General features: G+C 49.9%; 1 protein-coding gene across 1 annotated transcript in view; it reads right to left on the reverse strand.

Annotated features, from left to right (window-relative positions):
• ZSWIM5 (zinc finger SWIM-type containing 5) overlaps positions 1–22825 on the reverse strand; it is a gene marked incomplete at its 5' end in the record, with an annotated part of 102650 nt that overhangs the window by 32167 nt on the left and 47658 nt on the right. The gene's annotated exons all lie outside the window — the stretch shown is intronic.

Here is a 22825-nt window from a genome sequence, read left to right on the forward strand (position 1 = left end):
AGGCCAAGTTTTCTTTTCTTTGATGAGGCAGGCAAAAAAAAAGGACCCACGAATTAAATGCAATGCAACCCCAACTTCAGTCCCTCAACCAGGTGCAACACTCCGGGGCACGGCCACAGCTCTGAGCTCTTCCACGCAGCCAGAATAAGGAGCAGGGATGGGAGCAACGCACAGCCTCAACCGTGGGCTTGGGGGGAAACTGTTTATTCCTTGAGCTCCACAATAATTGCTGCTTCCCTGCAAGCTCTTGAGCTTTCCCCGAAATACTGCTGCCAGGGAGCCAGCCGCTCATCAGCACGATCCGTGCGTTGGGCTGCAGGGACAACCCAAATCGCTCACACGAATGTTACGGTGCTCCCTACAGCCACCGCTCTGCTGTCGGTGGCTGCAGCGCCTTTGGGCACAAACCATGAAAAAAAAAAAAAAAAAAAAAAAAAAAAAAGTCCCAACAAGTCCCAAACGAGGGTGAAGAGCAAGAAACAGTCTCAGAAAGTCCTCTGGGTCCAAGGAAGGTGGATGCACCAAGCAAGCGAGGGATAAAATCAGCGAGAAAAGACTAGGTGCCCATCAATCTCAGTCGGAAAGCCCAGGGAGCCTTTCCCAGGAGCTGGCTGCCAACATCAATCAACACTTTGCACTTGCCCAGCCACCTAGAAAAGCGACATCTTTGTTTCCCCCATCCGTCTGCCTCGTTGCTTCGAGGAGAATGAGGCCACACCAGGAGGCTGATTAACGTGGCTGGGGCCACCCGGCGCCCCCGTGTCAGAGCCTGGCGTGGTACCTGGGACCTGGCACCCCGCGCCGCCCGCCCCAGCCCTCCTCCCTGAAGAGGATGCTCACTTTTCTCCGTGCCACTGCAACCTTTTTAAGCCCGTGTTTGTACAGAGGTCCCTGCGGAGCCTGCCATCCCCCCAGAGAAGGCGGCAGACAGCTGAGAGCCCTACAATTAGCGACAGAAAAGGAGAAGGGGTGTGTGGGGGGGTGAAGATTAAAATACATTAACTGCATCAAACCCTTGTGCGTTTGCCAGCTCTCACAAAGGCTTTCCGAGACAAATTCTACCAGAGGTTTTTAATAAATGGCATCAAAACCAGCTATTCACTGCCAGTCTCTTTAAAGCCACGCCAAAAACCACATTCAAATCTGATTAAGCGTCAAGGAGGTCTGCTTTCACTTTAGTGCAGGGGAGGGGGAAAGAAGACCTGTTCGGCTGCCATCGCCCAAAACCCACCCCATGTGGCCAGCAGGGAGGGATGGACAACCCTGCACTACCCTCTCGCTCGCACGCTGCCGGGAGCAGAAGCACGTCTGCAGAGGTGTCGGGCTCAGCGCTGCAGGAGCAGCACAGCCAGGGGCTGACAAGCCCCCCTCACACCCCGGTCTCCACAAGTCCATCCCCCAGCAGCCAAACTATATAAATCCTGAGGATAAACTCCAAAGTGTTTATGTTTTACCACTTCTCTGGTCTGCGATGCTTGGCAGGCGGCTCCGACTCACTGCCAGTTTCTCCCTAGTTTACTTTTTGAACAAGTTAAAAGGATTGGAAACCACGTTCCTGAGCAAGAATGTATGTATATATGCATACGTACACTCGTAGGCACATACACACACATATACAAAACCCTCCAAGACAAATTACTAGCCATAAACACTGCCTTGAAACGCTTACTTTAGTAGGATCATGGGCCAGACCCCACTTGGGGCTAACTGGTGTAAAGCTGGAGGAACTTATTTAACCAAACAACCTATTACAGACAGGTTTAAGCCTGAAAATATATCACCTGTGGTCTGAATCCAGCCCCCTTGAGAGAGGAAAATTGTCCAAATACTTCCCAGGCTGCTCTCAGGCATCCTAAAAGCCGTGGTCCCCCAACCTCTGCGAGAGCCAGTCCTCACAACTCGTCGCTGGGGTCTGCACACAGAACACGACCGTTCTGCAAGTCGGCAACTGCCAAGTTCATCTTGCACTCGAGCCCAAAGTCAAGTGTTGGTTTAGATTTTAGCTGTGGTGGCAGCAGGTCTATTTAAGATAAACTACGAGGTCTATACAAAACATTTATCAAAAGCTTCATCAGAAATTAAACATGGAGAGGGGGGATCTGGCGGGAACAGTGGCATTATTTGGGAATATTTACATTAACCAGAGGTCAGCCTGCAGCTACCACGCTGCGCCCTGCTCTGCGGCCAGGTCTGCACCTCAGCACCCGTGGGTGCTGACCATGCCACCTCAGCAGTGACAGGTACCACTGCTCCAGAAGAGAGTGGTGGTTAAAAGGTAGGTTATGGTGTGTTTACTCCATCATCCATTGAAGCACTGTCTCCTGGTCCACACAAAACCCTGATGCTACAGTCACCGAGAGGCTACAGGTCACCCTGGAGAAGGACAGCTGACACTGTACTCTCCTCTCCGTTCATCTCGCATCCTAGAAGCACATGGGGCAGGCGATACCGGAACTCCAGCAGAGAGAAAGATAACCCCGGCTGCAGACACAGGGTCTGGATAGCGCTGAAAGCAAAAACATACTCTCCTCCGTATCCCCCCTGCACGTTTCAATTTAAGACGTTCCTACAGCCGAGTGCTTATCTAGGACTTCATCTTCTGTTCCTTAACATAAGCTAACTCGGTGTTTGATTTGCTGCCAGCAAAGTGACAGTGCCAGGGCTTGAAAACCATGGAAAAGAAATAATTAAATACCGTCTTTGTAACTACAGACTCATTATGCCCCATCAGAGCCTAGCTCCGTCCCAGGAACGACGTCGCCTCCTCCCTGCCCCAGAACAGCCTCCCCTACTTTAACCACGGACGCTTCCCAGTGGATGCCTCTTTGATTCAGGTTGCAAAAGGAGCCGAGTGTTCATACCTGCCCCAGAAAGAGCACAGAAAGGTGCCAGGAATGTTCACAGGCACACGGGGCACGATGAGCACATCTCCTTTCTAATCCCACTTAACCATCAAATGGGGACAAAACACCGGAGAAAGGACCTTGCATTAGCACCGCAGGACGTTGTGGCTCTGATTTAAATTAAAACAGACCCTAGAAATGTCTGCTGGGAATTTGTGAGCTCCACACCAGTGGCACTTCTAAACTCATCAGCTGGGCAACACTTTCCTCTTTGGAGCTGATAAACCCTGCAGGCTGGGATGAGTACAAACCCACAAGACATCCCTGGGCTCTGAAATGGCTGCGAAGGATCAACCCTTTAGCAGCAGCTTCAGCGCAGGAGACCTTGCAATTAAAACAAGACCATTAAGACCTGAACAGAAGTATCTTTAACCAAGATGGAGAATTCTTTCATGTCTAAACCTACTCAACCAAAAGGAGCTTTGCAAACTCTTCCAGTTCTGTAAACCAGAGCCTTTCAGCCGGGCATTTTTAATTCAGCTGACCACAAGCCACCCATCAGGAGAAACTACTAGCCTGTCTTGCCACTCCAATCCACCACTGGGCCGGCTCTGGAGACCCCTAGTCTTGGGTCCTCCAGCAAACCACAGAAGGTAAAGTCAACCTTCAAGCTGATTGCATCGAAATACCTGAAGTTCAGAGATGGGCAGACCACAGGTGGAAATTTAAATCGCACAACTCCTTCCTTTCTCATAACTGCGTAATCAAAAGGCCTCCAACACTCATCAGGAGGAGGAGGGAGAGAAGAGGACCCTGCGGCTACAACACTAGTCGGGAACTCGAGAGCTCAGCTCTGCTCCCTCTGGCAGTTGCTGCTCACAGCCATCCCCCAGATTTCACACCGCAGCCCAGGCAGAAGTCACAGTTGTCATTCGCAAAGTTGTGCCATTTGGAAAAATTAGCTTATTCTTCCCAGACGCAGCACTTACTTGCTTTTCACGAAGCATCAGTGCAATCCTGCCGGGGAGGCAGCCTTCACACCAGAGAAGCCCTCTCTAGAACTTAGCCCTGTACCAGCAGAACTAGAAGCCATCTGAGGTTGCTGCACTGGTATTGCTGTACAAGAGGATGGGGACCAGTAACACATGGGTAACGCAGGGAGCATTTCTTCACATCACTGTGGCTCCTCTGCCTCCTCCACAGGCTTTTCTTGGTCTTTGTGGAAACCCTGAAGTAGGGTAAGGAACAGCTCTGAAGAGCAAATCGTGCAACCGCATCCACCCCCCTGAGCAAGTACCACCAGTGGGATGCAGTCGGATGCTGTACATAAAGAACTGACCCCCACATCTGGCTTCCAAAACTTCGAGCCACCTCCTAGTAACTGAGGCTGATATTTTGGGCAGCCTCCATTAAGAGCAAGATGATGGAAAGTCCATCCACGCAGCTTCCCAAAGGCACCAGCCGCATTCCCCTGCATCCTGGCCAGAGAGGGGTGGCTGTGGCAGACGGCATCTCAGCTCTCCCTCCTCAACGCTCTCGCACCAGGTGCTCAGCCCCCAGGACCCCATCTCTAGTCAAATCCGCCTTTGGGCAGCTCTGCCTTCAGGCAGGCAGGAGCTCCGCAAAACCCAACAGGAACAAATACACGGCTATTTATGGGGCTCAGCAGATGTAGACGAGGTATACTGAAATTCTCAGCGCAAGTTGTATACACTAGGTTAACATGACCCAAATATTATTTTTTTTTAATTTCCAAACCACAGCGGAAAGGTATTTTAAACTAAAGCAATTCCAAGCTCTTTAGTGATTAAATGGACTGCAGCTCCAGCTCCTAGTGGAAAAACCATTTGTTTTTCCACTGTGTGAAAGCCATAACTATCAATGAATAATAATTGCTGCACCGAGCGTTATTTATAAGCCATTCTTGGTCACATTTCCGTGCCTCAAAACAGCAGCTTTCCAAACGTGAACGCAAAAATCGGTCAATATTTGTAATGTAGACAACACCCGTGGGAGGAAGGTGTCGGTGTGCTTGTGCGGTGGGAAGCGGGGGTTAGTAAAATCTCCCAAAGCTTTCCAGCTTCTAGATCAATTCCTCCAGCCGGCTGATGCTGACAATTGCTCAGTCCCTGACCTTGCAGTTGGAAAGGAGATGGGCTCATGAACTCATTTGCACATGACAATGCTCCAGCAAAGTGAATCATCTGCCTCCGATAGTAACGGAGAGTACGGCGCGCCCCAGCCCTCCCGGGCTCCATTCAACCAGCGCGGGGCTGGCCTTTTGTGCTGCCAGTGCAAGAAAGACTCCGCTGAAGATGTGTGCAATTAAACCCACTTTTCTTGTTGCTCTTTTGATTCAGCGCGGCTCAATGAGAGGCACCCTAGGCAGGTGTTGTCACACACAGATAAAATGTGCCTTTTCAGAGCGCTGGCAGACAAAAAGAAAGAGGGTAAGGCTGAATCAATTGCCATTTCTCCCTTGCAAAATAGGGAATCCAGGCTTCCAGCGAGTCAGTGAGCGGAGCTGGTATGAGTTTACATCCTCCCTCCTCCCCAAAGCGATTTCTTTTTGTGATCGCAGGCAAAGGTGCTGCTGTTGAGCAAGACCTTGGCAGGGATGGAGGGGACAGGCGACGGATGGCTGGAGGATGCTGCCCCAGCAGAACGCAGCTGGGCTTCTGCTGCTGCATGTTTTCCCCTCACAGCCCTCCTCCCCGGTCCCCGCCACGCTCCTGTCCATGCCCGGTCATTACCACCCTGGAAAAGCACCTCTGGCCTTCGCAGAGCTAAGGAAGACCATTAAAAGCCCCTGGTAAGGAGCCATGCCCGGGGCTGGGCTGATGCTGGAGGAGCCGTAACAAAGGGATAGGGCTGAGCTGGAGAGGATGCACCACGCCTGCAAGTGTCCCCACACGCACCCACAGCCTCAAACACCAACTACCACGGGTTTAGTAGAAATACTGTGTCTCTAGGTAGGCTAGGGAAGAAGCACAAGCTGCAGCTGTAAACAGAGGAGATGCAAGTGGGGCTGTTTGTGCTGGAGGGAGCCGTAAGCTCCTCTGAGCAGCTGAGTAAGCTGGAGGGACGCTCTCTCTGCCATCTGCTCTGATCCCACAACACCTCCTGCAAATGAAGAGTCAATCCACTGGTTTCTATCCCTGTTAACCTCTAATCAGCCACGAGAACCGGCCTCTGCCTGGCTCTTTATCCGAGCCAGCTAATGCGTGAAGCACACCGCGCTTCCCATCTGCTCCAGCATTAGTAGAGTTAAAAGGACAAAGCCGTTTCCCTGTCCCGAGCATTCACTTACACAGATGCCCTTGTATTAACTCAATTTCCCAGTGATTTCCATTATTACCCTTACGAGATTTCTGGTGTTTGTTTATCTAGGAGCCTGAAATGGTGTTTTTTTTTTTTCCATCCCCCTCCCCAGCTCAAGGGGTGGCTGGACCAAGGCGGTGCTCCAGCAGGCTGGTCCCTTTCTGTCAAATTCCCCCCAAATATTCAAAACTGTTCCCTCCTTTTCTCCCCGGCCTGCAGTGCTCTTTGTTGCCCATCAAAACTTTAAGACCCAGGTTTTTGTTGCCAGCTCCAAAGCAAAGACCACCCCTCCCAGCATCACCTTCCACATCCTTCCGCAGCCTGCCAGCAAATGGGTTTTTAATCTACACAGATGCACAACCCTTGCTCTGAAGACATATGGTTTGGGGGGAAGAAGGAAAAAAATATGACCGGTTTTAAAGCTTGGACTGATTTCCTCTGCTAAGGTACAGCCTTGCAAGCTGAATTCCTCCACTAGCAGTTCAGATTTAATGCAAACCAACCTGAATGCCATTTTTGCAGCACCATAAGCAACAGAAAGGGCTTGAAGAGAGAAGGGGTTCACTGCATCTTCGCTAACACGTGCTGCCCACATAACCATGGGTGGCAAAATACTGTCAATTCTTTGTTCTTTACTGCTACAGCATACCTCGTGGTAAGCTTTAATATAAAGAGCTTTCTTAAAACCATGAGAAATAGAAGGATGAAGACGCGCAGTACATTTTTTGGCAGAAGCGGTGAATGTACTATCTATCTCTGTCTACATCAAGGGAGAAAAAGCAACACATCTCTGACCATCCCAAAAGCATCCCTCCTCTCTGTGTTCATGAGCAGCCGTGTCTGAACAAGGAGCAACGCGGTTCCTTGTTGTAGCTCAGGTGTTTTCTCAGCAGATGTAGGGTTGTTTTCAAGCATGAAAGAAAATATCCATGGGGAGGAAATTCACTTTTGCTGGAGTTTCCGGGCTCGTGTGTCCCATCAGTGGAGGCTGCCACAGAGCAGACCCAGCCCTGTGCTGTCACCACCCCGGCTGCCTCAAGGAAACCGATGGGAGATGCCAAAACTCACACGCAAGGCTGAGCTGGGGTCACCTCCTGACTTCAATGGAGCCACCCAGATTTCCAACAGCTGAGAAGCTGACTTCTAGTACATAAAAAGCTTATAATTAGGAAATGCCTCTTATCCCTCTACGCAAGTGTCACCACGATGGATGGGATCACTGATCTTCACCACAGTCGAAAATGAGCAGAGCAGCACCCTTCCCTTCGTTGTCTTTTTTTATGTGGCAATTCACATAACTCTCAGCTCCACAAAAACATAAACCTGACCCCCAGAAGTGAAGCACCTCCCATGCCAGAGCCCTTAACCCATTGCTCCTGGCTTAAGGCTCATCCCTGGGCATCCTCTGGTTGGGCAAGAAGTTGCTCCACAGCCAGGGACATCCTTTTCTCTCTACATATCTGCTCCCCTTGCTGACCTACTTTTCCAAGACATGGCCTCCCTCCTGCATTGACAGCTTCTCCAGGTCTGTCTTAGCCTTGGGATGAGGAGCAGTTTTGGATTTTGTCTCCAAATACGCAAAGATAAATTACGTTCAATTCGTATTCTGCAACTAAAGCCACTTCCAGAGTGGGCCACCTCCAAACCAAAACCCAAACTCAACCCATCAGTACGGAAAATCAAAACCAAAACCAAGCCTGAGAGCCCTCCTGACTTGTTTTCTTCCCGTGTTTTGGTTTTGCATGGGGCAGGACTGGCAGCCAGCTTAACAAGGACCAGAATCAAACCAGGGCATCACGCAGCAATGGAGGGAAGCAGGACACCACCCTGCTCCTCCCTGAGACACCAGACCTTAAAATAGCAGCTCTACAATTTATAGGGAAGTTATTAGTGATGATTTTCCTGGCCCTCAGAAGCCTTCCGAGGGAATGAGGCAGCCTAGATTCACTATGAAAATCTGCTCCAAATCCTTTCCAAAAAAGACATTTTTTCCACTAATAGCTCTGTTTTTTTTTTTTTTAAAGGGAGGATAAAGTCTGACTTTCTAAGTTGCTGGCAATGTTGTTAAACAAACATTATATTTACAAAGTGTTTCAACAGCATTTGTGGTAATGGCCTCAGCAACAGATTTACTGAAAAGGTCAATTAACTTCCTTCTGAAAACCTCGCTTTTAAGCACAGAAACGGGCTCTGCCTTGAAACTGCTCCCCCCAAAGTGGAAAAATACCATTTTGCTGTTTCTGTTTTCCATCCCCCATTCAGGAGTTGGGCGCAAACACCTGCAGCAGGCACCAGGACAACCTCCCTCTCCTGCCAACCTTTATAGCCCCCATTTATCATAAACCCACCTCTTTTTTTTTTTGTCTTTTGCTATTGAATTTCACTAAGACCACCACTGCCAAACATTTTTTTATATTGTAGAATTACTATACTTAAATGGCTTAGCTCACTTCAGTAGCTTCACAAAAACTTAGTGGTTTCCTTTATTCCACCACCCCCCCCCCAAACCAATAAAGCTTGAATTTGGGAGCTTATTAGCACTGCTTCATATAGGGAAATTAACTACTCATTGCAGAATAAATTATTCAGCAATTGCTATCCCAGATCAGCCTCTTCTGGACATGTTATTCCAAAATAATTTGGGGAAACTTTGTGAGTGTGTTAATTATTCCTGAAGGAAGGGACTTTTAATTCCAGGACAGGGAGTCATTCAAATAACAGGCACACACCAGTGGCTGGTCTGGTCACCTGCCTTTGGTGACAACTCTGACCAGAGCAACCCCAGAAAAGGGGGGGGTGGGGGGGTGAGGGGGTGTCAAGTGTGGGAAGGTTGATGCTGAATGTCAATGTCCAGCAAAAACTGAAGTGAGGGAAAAACACACACCTTGATTTCATGTGGGAAAACCATTTTTCCAGCTTTCTTTCAACCCATAAGCTGCAAAGTGAGAGGAACTAGTGAAAGTCCAGTGAAAAGTTTGGAGGACAATGCATCATGAGATGTACCATCTGCCCCGCAGGGCTGGGGAAAGCGGCAAGCTGTTTCTGTCCTGGGACCTCCGCACAGAGCCCAGTGGGGAAGGGCCAGCACAGGGTAAACTACACGGGGACCTCCAGCAGGACCCCACTTCAGAGGGAGAACACTTGCTGGTCATGTCATGCTTCCCATATCTCTAGCTTGGCTCTGCGCAAGTCTTGCCTGCACACTGGGGTCCTCCATCCCCTGTTGGTCCCTCACAGGAGGGACCAACACTTACATACATCCCTGGGAAGTCGCAAGGCTTTCCTCCATTGTGCGCGTGAAGTGTGTTGAGGGTATCTGAGAAGCATCAACTCTGACAGCGGAGAGACCTGCAGAGCATCCAAGTGTGTTGTGGCAGCTCCCAAGCCCAGCTCAACCTGCAGAAAACTCATCCACAAGGACCGGGATTTTGTTGGGTATCCTCCAGTCCTATCAAACTATATGTCACACCCAAAATTACTAACACAGCTACAGAGTCAGCTCCACGGAACCCACAGGTTGTGCCACAGCAGCCAGACTCCTTGACATCTCCTGAGCATGGTTGTTTCCCCAGGCCTCACAAAAGGGATCCCTGACACACCGTCCACTGCTGCCCACAAAGCTCAACACACTTCAGAGGGCAACAGCAAGGCAGCATGTTAAGGCACTGTAAGAAAAATCAAAGAGGGACAAGACCAACTCAAGCGCGGCTACCATATACAAGTTCTCAGTTGCCAGTACCTCCTCTCTGGTGAGACCCCACAGCGAACTCTGGGGTCACAGCTGACAAGTAGTCAAATCGCCCAATTCTGCACGACGAAAACCCTCTGCAGAACAGTCATCATGCTTTAAATAACACTTAAAAAGCCTTTTTGATCACATTAGTTTTCACATGACCCTTCTGAGAAGTCAGGAAGGCAGCGGGAGGTCTGCGGAGCGCAGACTTCCCCAGCAGCCCTCCTTGCTTGAAAGGAAGGCGGTTGGGAGACAGATGCCTGACAAAGATGCTTCGCTCTCCTGCATCAGCAGTTTTCACCATCTTTAGCACGCACGCATTTCACAAAAAGCAGATTCCCGTGCAGTGATTTTTAGCTCCTCAGCTCTACCCTTTGTCCTTCCAGACACGTGTTGTCCCCAGCATCTCCTAGCAGCATGCCACCAATCTCTGCTTTAGTGAGGAGCCTGCAACTGGAAAGCTGTCCCAGAGGATCCACTGCACATGGGAAAACACAAGCGCTCCTGTTTTTCAAGTTCAGGATGACTCCATGGGTTCTCAGCCTTCAGAAACACAGAGGGCCACAAAAGCTGATAGACACAGAGACGCAAGCCATCGCTTTGTTGGGTCGGGAGCGGTGTACAGGCTGCCTCTGTGAAACTCGTGTTTCCGATTAAAAACTTCACAGATTTTTTTTTTTTTTTCCTGGAAAAACATTGTTATTCAATCCACAGCCTAGACTGCAGGCTCCTCCGTTTGCTTTTGGTGCAGTGCAAACATCTAAAACGACACCGCGTAATGACAAGATCTGTCATCGGGGTGGCTGGGGCTACAGTAGAAAGAAAAACGACGGAGCGATCCATTCCTTCTCCCTGGAATTCATCACAATTAAAACAAAAGGAAACCTGGGAAGGAAACAAAAGGACCAAAGGGAAAAGCGTGATGCGAGATATTTAGCGGTGGTTTTCTCCCATTATGTGCCACGAGGCCCTTCTGGCACTGGATGGAGAGTCTCCAGCTCCTCTAACCACAGACCTATTGGGAAAGGGGAAAGGACTGCAATATCTCAGCCAACTATCTGCCGTCTGGCTGAAATATAACCTGAAAGCCCCATCAGAGCAGAACCCCACCCCTGCAGCCCCCTCCACCTCCTGGTTTCCCCCAGTCCTTGGTGGGGCTCCGTGGCAGCGGACACCATGCACGCCAGAGGGTTATCAGCAGATTTATCTCAATTTGGAATTGGAAGCAACCGAAAACACAGTGAGCTCAGCATAATGGGACAGAAACAAAGTAAAAAGCAAAACCAGATGAGCAACTGGGGAGTTGACTCCTCTCTTCCCTTAGGAAAGGGAAGCCAGTAATTTGAGAGAAGGCGGTTTTACCCACAATCTCAGCGAAGACTTTTAGGAATCACACTTACCAGTACATCATCCAAGTATTACAGAGCGCTCCCACTTAACAGACTGGGAAGCAAGGGGGAAATCTTTCCCTCACCCTTGAAAGAAGGTCCACAGGCACCCCCAGAAAAGGGGGAGCAGCCCCACATCGTGGGTGACACATCCTGGCTTGGGGGTGTCTCACCCGGGAGCCAGCAGAGCACACCCGGGAAGCTGCACCCCACTGGGGATCCCCCCCGAGAGTAGCACCCACTACCTTCCCCACCCTGCGCTGAGCCAGGAGCAGGACCCTCTTCACCCAGCCGGGAAACTGAGGCAGCGGGGTCTGGCAGCAAAGGCAAGTGCAGGCGGACAGCCGGCTGGGAAGCACCAAGCAAGGGATGTAAGGAGCCCACGCTCCACCACTGCCTCCCCAGGAAGGAAACCTCCATCCCTGCCTTCCCCCCAGGCGACCTCCTTGGGCTCAACCTGGAATATTTGCAAGGTTTTGGGTAAACTCCCACGGTCAGGCTTTCCAGGAACCGCAGCCACCGGGCTGAATATAGCACGTAATTGCAAACTAAATTGCTGTAATGAGAGAGGTCAGGGTCGATGCTGGGAAAGTCACACAGTATCACAGTATGCTAGGGATTGGAAGGGACCTCAAAAGATCGTCTAGTCCAATCCCCCTGTTGGAGCAGGAACACCTAGATGAGGTTGCACAGGAAGGCGTCCAGGCGAGTTTTGAATGTCTCCAGAGAAGGAGACTCCACAACCTCCCTGGGCAGCCTGTTCCAGTGCTCTGTCACCCTCACTGAGAAGTTTCTTCTCAAATTTAAGTGGAACCTCTTGTGTTCCAGCTTGAATCCATTACCCCTTGTCCTATCATTGGTTGCTACTGAGAAGAGCCTGGCTCCATCCTCATGACGTCGTCCTCGTCGAGGTGAACACCTGAAAATGAATCCGTGCAGGTGGACTCCATCCTGCCCCGATGCGGGATGCTGCTCACCCCGCTTCCAGGGCTGCTTAGCAACTCCCACAGTTTGCTGCACCAGCTGCGCGTCAGGCGTTACCTACCCTCACATTTGGGTTTTGCAGATGAGGAACAGCCAGCAGATAAAACAGAGGCCATTTTCTCCTCCAAGAGGTGCCATCTCAGCATCAGCTGGACTCCTACAAAGCCCCACCAGGATGCCGGCCCACGGTGCATGCCGCTGAGCAATGACCATCAAGACCATTTGGGGGGTAAAAGCCCAAACCTGTGGAGTCACAGGAAAAACCTGGATACCACAGGAACTTTGAGAAGATGCAAGTATGAGCTTGAAAGCACACAGAAAGGTGCAGAAATGAAACTCAGTTTTCTTTCCAAAGCTCCTAACGCTTTAAACCGATCCAACCATTCTTGTCATGGCTCAGGGCTTCTAAGCACTTAGGTTTAGTTGTTGGGTGATGTTAACATTGCCCTGCCACAGACAACCAGGCTCCACCATCATCTCCATGTTCCCACAGAAGGAACCAAATACAGCATCAGCTCAGGCAGGTGTCTGAGGGAAGCAGCTCTGGGTTTCTGGCATCTAAAGAGGGCTGAGACCTGACCAGCATCATGCATCAAGCAACGATGCTTGCCTGGAAGAGCAATGTTGGGATTGCCCGGCAATGCACAGGGAAGGTATGTCCGTCCAGTCATGTTGGGTTTCAAACTTACCCAGGGCTAAAGGAGACAGGAGGCCCGGTGCTCACCCAGGAGCCCCAAAACGCCCAGCAAGATCAGCTTAATTCACCTGCTGTGAAAACAGCTGTGGGTGCCCTTGCTTGGAGACCTACTTGCAAAACTTGACACCCAATGCCTGTGCGCACAGGGAACAGTCATATTTCACAGGCACAGCGGTGTCAGAGGTGGTCTCAACAGCAAACAGTCCCTGCAACTAGGACAACACACACCCCAAATTAAAATGATTGCAGCCTTCTTTAAAGAGCAATTGCCATTACTTATTAATTTACTTCCTCAAGATAAACAAGAAACTTCTTAAAATCGGAAATGGATGAGGAGTGCACAGGGCGGCAGAGGGACAGGAGGTTGCCACTTGTCTTTAAAAAAATAAATACTTCTATGTCGGATTACATTTTCCACTTGCTGTTTCCCCTAGGAGCCAATTTCCACACTATGTGTTTCCTCCGCAGGAGATGGAAACCCCACAGGCAGCTCAAGGGCTCAGCAAGGGGAGGAGGAACCAAATTTAGGACCTAGCAGGTGAAATGTAAATAAAAATAGAAATTTTGAAATAAAAGTTAAGTGCATCTTAGTGATGAACACATCTGGAAACGTGGTCTACAGGCTGCTCTCATAGATCATGCCCTTAACAGCTTACAGAAGAGGTGTATTCTTTTAAAATCAATTCGGTTCCTTGTTCAGAGAAACCAGTCCGTTAAACCTACAGATGAACTCATCATGGATGGAGAGACCAACACTTCTCAGGAGAGCTGAAAGCAGGGTCTCACTCCATCCAGCCTACAAGCAGGTGCTGCTCCCGGGTAGAACCGGAGGCACAAAACACTTCAGCACAGTTTCTCGCATTGTCTACAGTGAGGAGAAATGGTTGGAAAGGTGATGAGGAGCAGAGTTCCCATCACGCTCACAATGTACATTTGCAAAGGCAAAATGTCATCTGTGGATCTTCCACCCATGCAACAGCCGCTCCAACAGCCTTGCTTTCATACATCCCTCCTTGTTCCTCCAGTCATAAGGAAAGGCTTAAAAATGGCTGTCACCGGCACAATGTGCGTTATCAATCGCATCGGTACACCGGTCCCAAAGTAGAAGCAAATTACATTCCCAGTATACTCAGCATTTGTGCAGGCAGGAGTGCGTGGGAGATAAGAGGGAAAGAAACTGCACAGCAAATAATCAGGACACCTAAAATATAAGCAGTGAGTCTGCAGTCATGGCTGCCTTCAGTCCTGGTGGTTTACTAAAAATCAACCTGATTTTTAAGTGAGCAATGCTGAGCAACAGCACTGAGGAAACCTCTGGGGCAATCGCAACCACCCTACCCTGTGGGACCTCTGGGATGCCACAAAGCCCTTATCCCTTATTCTCCTACCGTCCCCTGGACCACACCAGCCCCAGGGGCTGCCCCAGGCACACCTTTGCAATCCCCACACCAAACATTTGGGGAACGCTATCCCAGCTCGACACCTCCAGAAGATGCAATGACCAAATTGTCGCCAGTTGACATTTCCAGGCCGTCCTGCAGTTAGTCGACAGCCAAAACAGTGGGGCAGAGGCTGATGCAAGCAGCAAAGCCAACACCGGGTGGTCCAGCCTCTGGTCACCCTCCACCTTCCAGTCCATCGTTCACCCAAGCCTGCGTTCTGCTCCTTCGCACTCAGAGCAGGCTGTGGATATCCCGCAGTCTCCAAGGCAGATGCTGCTGAACCCACCTACTTCCACTGGAGATGTCAATTAAACTCACCTTGAAATCTTCAGCCACCTGCATCTGCACCAACTGGATATTTAAGCTGACACTTTAGCACGTTCACTTTGTCTGAAGCCAACAGATCAATCTGCCTCAAATACAAGAGATCTCTTTTTAACACTCCAAAGCTAATGAAAAAAATCCCCTCTGGTGAAAGGACAACACTGGATCAGAGAAGTTTTATTAGCCCTTAACCATGCAAAGTTGGAAGCTCGTCCCCTGTTTAATTCTAATACCCCGACTCTGTTAAACATTAACTGTATAAATAATCAAATACTTCACATGACAGAGCCATACTTCCAATCTGGGGCCAATAACCCAGAGGGTAATGAAGGGTGTAGTCTTCTGGGCTGAAGGATTTCCAGCGCTCTCCAAAGAGCAGAACAAAGGCGGTCCCTTCCCCCTCTGCTGCCTTCAAAGCAAAAGCTTTGATTCGTTCGGCGAGACCACATCAAGCCAAAGCACAGGCATGCGAACGGTATGTATCTCATCACCCCCCTCCGCTCCAGAGACACACGCGAAACCACCAGCTATTGTGTGGTCTCAGCTCTGTCAAACAACCCAGGCCCCCCACTAAAACACCCACCTCTCCCCGGTCCCACCGGCTGGCAGCCTCCGAGCACCGCTTCTGAGTGGCCCTCTCGCCTTTGCTGCAAGCCACGGGGGAGGTGACGTGGCAGCAACCCACCCAGCCCACGTCAGTCCCAGACACGGTCCCTTCCACCAAACCCGCCGGTGCTTCTCCAAGATGAGTATTTTCCTGGCGAATGGCGCTTGGGTGAGACAGGAGACACCTCTGGGCATACACAGGGGCCAAGGACTCAACGCTGCTGAAAACAACCCCCGTTTGCAGTGCTTGTAATGAGGATTGTCACTGCCCAGCACCTCTTGGTCTTTGGTTTCCCTGACTCCAAAGCTGGGATAATGTCCCTTCTGGGCTTCACAGGGGTATTTTAAGGAGCAGGCTGAAGTTGTTTGGCTCATTAGGAAATGACCAGCGCATTTGCAAAATGCTGTGGAAAGTAAGATCTATAAAGGAAAAAAAAAAAAAAAAAAACAACCCAAAACTGTTTGAAAGAAGTGAGAAATGAAAAGATGCATTAAAAAAATATAAATCTGATGCTGGCCATCCCCCTCCTCCAAGGTCAAGCTAAGGTAATTCTTTGGAATATGTAATCATCTGATGTCCAGGACTTCCCTGGTTTAGACTGATGCTCTCACTTTAATGCTGACTGAAAAGCTTCAAGTGATGTCTGACAATCAAAGTAGCAGGAGCCAAATGGAGAAACATTCGACCCGCAGCCCTGCCTAAAATTACGCTTTCGGTACTTCTGAGCTGACTTCAGAAAATTAGTATTGGCTTTGCCAGAACCCAGGAGAGCAATTCTGCATTAATTATCGCTCTCATTCTGCAGACAGACATACAAAAAACAAAGACAATTGCAGGGTTTGTTCGGTACAGGGGATCCAGCACCAGGGCTCAGCACAAACATTTTCTCCTTCAAGTGTTATTCAACCATCCAGCTCCTGAAGAAAGCCCTTGACTGTACCTATGCTGCATGGTAAAGCATGGTCTTACCATGTTCCATATGATTTCTGTCTACATTGAGTTTAGCTTCAGTATGCAACACCTGAGCTGTACAAAAAATGACCCAAGCTGAAGCAGGGGACGTATCACACAGTCTCTTGCTGCAGTGAGCGTGAAGCCCTTCTGGAAGCAATGTGAAGTCTTCTGTGACATTTGCCCCATCTCACGCTCTGCACCACCTCCGCTCCCACAGACAGTCCATGCAGAGGTGAGCGCAAGTGGATCAGACCCAAGGGTGGGCTCGCCTCCCAAGCAGGGCAATCACACCAAGCCTTGCATCTTCACAAAAGTCAGCATGGCTCCTCCCTGTCAGCTCCATGGGCAAGAAAAGACTCAGCTCCGCCACTCCACACCGCAGACCTGGCTGTGTGGTTGAGCAGTGCTGCGTACGGTCCACCGTGCCACCTGTATATTATTAATTAGACCAAAGCACTGCAGTCTGGAATTGTACTGTGCTGGTACAGGGACCTGTTTCAGCAGCAAGTTCCCCTGCTTCCCCCAGCAGGACCCTGATTTTTGTCCTTCTCCTGCTGAATGGGGAGAGGGCAGCTGGGATGTACAAGCACAGAGAAGGGCTCTTGGTTTCTTCTGCATCAGCCATGGGGTGGGGGAACACAGGTGTTGCATCCCGGGGAAATGCTTTTTCTGGTCAGCCCATCATTTTCAGTGTGCTCCTCTCAGCACCCCCGTGAAGCACACACAGCATGTACGAGAGCATGAGATACCCCTTCCAGGTGTCCCAGCCTACCAGCGCAGACTGGAGTAGCTCAGACTTAAGCCCAGCTCTTTGCAGACACAGCCCGTCCCACGTGCACAGACATAGCTTGAGAGTGTACAGAGCAAACGTGAATGGCAGAAGGGTCCCAGATCCTTGGGACTTGATTGCTTCAGAAAGCCACATTTGAAAGGGCTTAGCACTGCTCTACAGCATCTGCAAGCAGGTTACAGCAAGTAATTCAGATGTCATTCAAATTACTGGTGTGGAACCAAGGCAACAACCCTATGTGAGCGTTGGACACGAGCTTCTCAGTCCCTCCTGGCTCCCTCATCCACACTGACACGCTTCACAGGCAAACTCCCCACACCGAAAATAAGCAGCCTGCTCCAGGGCCAATTCCCACTGCATCTCCCATCCTTATTTAACAGAGGAGGTAGCTGGTTTCCCTGTTGAAGGTAGCACAACACCACCCGCACTGAGCAGGCTTCATCTAAAACACAACCCGCTGCCTTTCCAAGCCAAGGGGGAGATGTTTTCCCAGTCTGCAATTTCAGAAATCCCTAAAGTCAAACTCTTTGGTCTTCCTTTCCTTGATGTAGCAAAGACAAAGTACCGCGGGTCCCCAACAGCTGATTTTTCTGCCAGTTCCTTCAGTGAGATGGAGCTGCTTACGGCGCTCTTCCATCCCCACAGCAGTCTTCTTAAGCAAGGCACAACAGACAGGAAGACGGAGATGCCAGGGGACGTTTCCAAAGTACAGTGGCCATTGATGAAAGTCACTGTTGAACAGATGTCCTACTGGAAAGGTTAAATCTGTTAAATTGAGGATCATTCCCCTACACACTCATCCACAAAGGGAAAGACTGGCTTTAAGGTCAAACAAAAGAAGGCAATTCACCCAAAGGACCACGTCCCAGCCTTTGGTGCCATGACTGCCAAACCCAACACGGTAGCACAGTCCTCCAACCGCTGCCTGTCACACCGCTCTCCTTTCCCACGGTAAATGCACAGAGAACCCAGGAAGAGGAGAGAGGACAGACAAGGGTCCTTCTGAAGAGGAACAGCCCCACGCCTTGTGGGGCTGATGGAAAAGCCCTGCCAGGACTCTGCTGTCCAACAGGGCTCACACCAAGGGCTCCAGGGAAGTATCTGTGCAGGCTTTCCTTGCATGCATACTCTCCTCTAGGCACCTGCCAGTGCTCACCTTGGAGGCATGACACTCAGCTACCTGCCCAGCAGGTCACAGCCCAGGTGGAAGGCGCAAGAAGCCGCCAAACAGGGCAGCTGGCAGCATGACAGTGCTCCAAGAGGCAGGAACCTGGGCTGGAGGCACGCAAGGCAGCCAGGATGCTGTGGTGGAGCTGCTGCCGCCAATGTCCTCCTACCCAGCCACCCGCTGCTCCAGCACCACTGGCAACAGGCGGGCCAGACCTGGGAGGTGAAGCCAAAAACTGCAGCAGGAGAAGGGCGGATGCAGAGACAGGAGAGCCAAGGACTCTTCACCTCCCACGCAGCTGTGGAACCATGGCCAGAGAGCCCCTTTTTGACTTGCGGTTCCTCATACTGACAAAAAATTCAAAGCTGATTTTTACTTCTGACTTGCAGATCCTGAGGAGGAGGAACAGGAATAAAAAAAGCCAGGCCATCTGCTCAAGGTCCCTGCAGCAGAGAAGAGGGCTGCACACGGTGATTCCCCAGGCAGAGCCCTGGTACGACTTTCAGGTTGACTTGGCCATTTGATTTCTTTAGTGCAATTTTGGACCCAGATGTTTTATAACACACACTATCAAGCGCATACATGCAAGGAAACTAATTCTGATTTGAATATCCCTGAGAGCACATTGCTCTTATTAAACACACTCTGCAGAGCTATTGCTCCATGCGGCATTAGACAGTACAAGACGTTCTGGTAGACTACAAAAATTGGCCCATAAAAAATAAACACTTCTGCCTCACTAAGGGCATCTGGAAATGACCCAGAGAGCTTGTCTATTTTCATTGGTAGCATTTTTGTACAACAGAAGAAAGAATTTGATTGTGAATTTAGAGCAAATGTTCCCCAAACGCTTACAAGGAATCCTTCTTGAAAACACCAGCAAACAAGCCAGCCACCCAGCTCCCCACGGGGAGAGCGGGAGGACCACGATGGGGTCCCGCTACACGCAGGCTTCTCCCACAAACTCTCCTTCCTTCTGCCTCTCAGTAAATCACATTCTTGAGGAAAGAAACTTGTCTCAAACACAGGACCCACCTGCTCCCACAAGCATCCAACCCCACCAACGGCACACATGTGGCAGGGGAAGATGGGCCAAAGCGGCATGCAGGCAGCCCTTTACTGTGATGCTCCTTTGACAGCAAACCACGGTTCTAAAAGGAAAACCCACTAACACTGTTTAAAGTTGATCCTTTGTTACCTTTGCACTCCCCATGGCTATACATTTCTGCCCTGGGAGCTGGACACAGCATTGGTTCAAATCCAAAAAAGCAGGTTCCTCCTTGGCATTTTAGGGGTGCAAACATGAAACCTCCCTTTGCATGCTGGTGTGACCATGGTCACTTCTGGAGCTTCAGCATATCTGCAACGGTGTCCTCCCACATCACTGCAGACAGCGGCATGTTCTGCAGCAGTGAGTCAGGAAGCAAAGAGGTCCAAGAGAGCTCAACTGACCTGCTCACTCTGCTGCAGAAGCGAACCAGGAGCACTCGCATCCAGCATCCAGCACTTGGTCCAGGATGAGCAGACAGGAATAAACAATGAAGAGACAGCATCTTCTTCAACAGTCTCTTGTCCGGAGACACTTTGCTGGTGACTGGTTTCTCAGGGCTCTCCAAATTCCTGCTCCAAGCCCAGCAGAGTGGAAACGGGAACGGTGGAGTCCCCCATCCCAGATCCTACCCAGCAACTGCTCTGCTGGCTGTCTGGCTCCTTCCTTCTCAACAAAACACTCCAAAAAATGCACAAAACCAAACTCTAGCATCATGACACTTTTCACGAGGCAGACTCCAAGCTCTCCAGCCAGGCCCAACTGCAGACGCTACAGAAGTGTATTTATTTTAAAATGACTATTTGAGCTGGAGTTTGTAAGAGGAACGATCTGGGGTTTTTTTAAAGTGCTTGTGGTTATTGTAAAAACTGATTTTAGCAACAGTTACATTTCAGGCGCTCTTTGGAGAAACCATCTGCTGATCTCCCAAACGTGGCGCAAGCATCTCTGCAGACCTCTGCAAGGACTGCACACTGGAGACAACAGCACCCGGCGAAGGGCCATTACTCAAGCTGCACAATTAGGAAATATCAGCGTGAGACAAAGTGACCTGGTGTGTCCCTGTTGTGCAACACCATCCCATGCTTCTCCCTGGCCCTGGAAGGTCTCCCTCCTCTGGTCGCTATCCCTTTTTCTGCCCTTGTCTAGAGCATCTTTATTTTTCTGTGTTCCCTGCCAGCCCCTGTCCCACCTGCCTGCCCAGCTGTGACTAGGGACAAGCTCCCCGCTCCGCGTCTGCTCCCCAAAGAAGCTGTCAGAGGAACAGCCTGCTCTGGTGCAGCTAGCCCCAGGGAGTCACTGGCTGATCGGGATGGCCGGCATCCAGCCCTGGCTCCCTGGGGAGCCATGTGGGAAGGAGCCTTGTCCATTGTGAAGGGACTCGGGTAATTACCAGCCACTGGAATCAAAGAAGTCTCTGCTGAGCGCATGCAAATTCCAACTTTTCATCGGTTTGGCCACGTTTGCAGAGGGATGGCAACAACGCCTCGCAAAATGGGCACCTCCTCCTCCTTTTGCACTGAGCTTCACAGCAAGCTCCAAGAAAAGCTCCTTGGACTTCTTCAGCAGTGCAAACCCAGCATTTTTCTCCAAGCTTGCACTCCGAAATGGCAGGACTATTTTACACTCATCCTCCCCCCACCCCACCCCCCGAAATCAGTTTGATAGAAATTGGAAGCATAGTTGGTTAAAACCCTGACAAAATTACAAGCAAAACCGAAAACAGGGTCTTATCTTACGAACTGTTGGGCAAATCTTAGAAATAGCTGGTGCCACCAACCCTGCCTCCAGTAATCCCGATCCTCAGGCAAACTGCTTCCAGACACCCGCTCGGCAGCATGACAGCGCCCATCTCAACTCACTCCTCGCCTCTGCCGACGCTGAAATTGAAGCAGACTGACAGCGGGATAATTTAGGGGAAAATTACATTTTTTTTTATATAGCTTTCATACGTGACTATATTTAGCAGATGGAGAAACAAAGTACATGTATTCAGTAAATATATATTTTTATAGCCATAAAATTATAAACACATATGTATGTTCCAAGGAGATCTTAAGTCTATTTTAGGATGCTCTTCACATGCGGATCATTAAAGCCTACAATATAGTTCCTTTGCCATATTATAATAAATATGGAAAGTGAATACACACTTCTCGACTCCTGCAGGTCACGAGAGACCTAAGGATGATCTCGTTTCTCTTCTGGTCGCCCTCCTTAGTGTTATTTCAAAGGGAAATTGGTTTCATATGCGGGCTGACTGCACCACGCAGCAGCATCGTTTTGCCTGCAAACCTAATTTAGCCAGCTGCTGAAACACTGTAACGTAGGCAAGCATCAATTCCAGACCTCCGAAATCCATAGGGTCAACATCAGAAACAAATTCCTCGCCTGACAGACTGCTAGCCTTGCAAGAGCAGCAAACCCAGCGTCTTTCCACCTCTTGCGTTCAGGAGGCATTAATCACACTTGCATCGCTCCAGCTATTGGAATTTCTGATCCAGGATGATTAATTTCCTCCCCATGCCTGTTTCAAGCTGCTCACGAGGTCCGGGATGTGCCTTTGGGGAGGGATGCCGAGTTCCTCTTCCTGCTCCAGCATGGCCAAAGCCAGGAAACAGGACAACTTTCTCCACCTTATTTCCTCAAGACTTCTGTCCCTGGGGAGTTGACAGGGTTTTAATCAGCACCTGGCACTGTATCTATCAGATATGCTAATGAGGTACCTTACCTTAACAAACACCCTCAAGAGCAGACTCATCTATCTTAATTGGTAAACGCTTCATTAATAATGCAGCTGAGGAGTCTCAGAGCTAGAAATATAAATAGCAAGTTCTGATGCAAGGGCTTTTTTTTGGTTCTAGTAATACAGATTCAGAAGGAAGGTCTCTTGCTGTGCCCTGTTGCAGACAGAAGGGCCCTTTGCAGACTGCACAAAAAGCCCCTTTTCTGTCTTTGGAGGGTCCAAGTTCAGAGCATCCCTCCTGAAAGGAGAAAGGCAGGGACACTGGAAGGCGTTCCTGGGCTGGGAGGCACCCAGGAGGACGGGAACCCATCAAGCACCATCACAGAGGTCAACGTGACAACGCTACTGAGACAGTGGCTTCCAGCCCGCTGATCGATGACAGGAAAAGCATTAAAACGCCTCTTCGGTTAAGTCACAAATTCCAGTCCTATGATTAACGCTGCTCTTAGCCAGGGAGCAAAGCAAAGGCTCAAACATTGCAACCAGAAGGGATGTCTGAAGAAAAGGATCTTGTGTGTGTGAGACTATATATTCTGCAACAAGATGACCCCAGGCCTACCATGTTAATCTCCAGCTTTCCATTTTAAGGATTTAGCCAAAACAAGACAGGGGAGTCTCTGAAACCCAGCTCTACTCATGAATTCCAGGGGTGTTGAAATAGCAGGCTTGGGTTCTCCTTTTTCTTATAAATCCATTCTGCAGACAAAAAGCCAGACAATTAGGGATTTTAAGCATACTCAGTCCAGCCGGAGACTTGATCTTGCTGATCTTAATCAAGTT

The sequence above is a fragment of the Vanellus vanellus genome (genome assembly GCF_965231255.1).
Source record: "Vanellus vanellus genome assembly, chromosome: 5".
NCBI lineage: Eukaryota > Metazoa > Chordata > Aves > Charadriiformes > Charadriidae > Vanellus > Vanellus vanellus.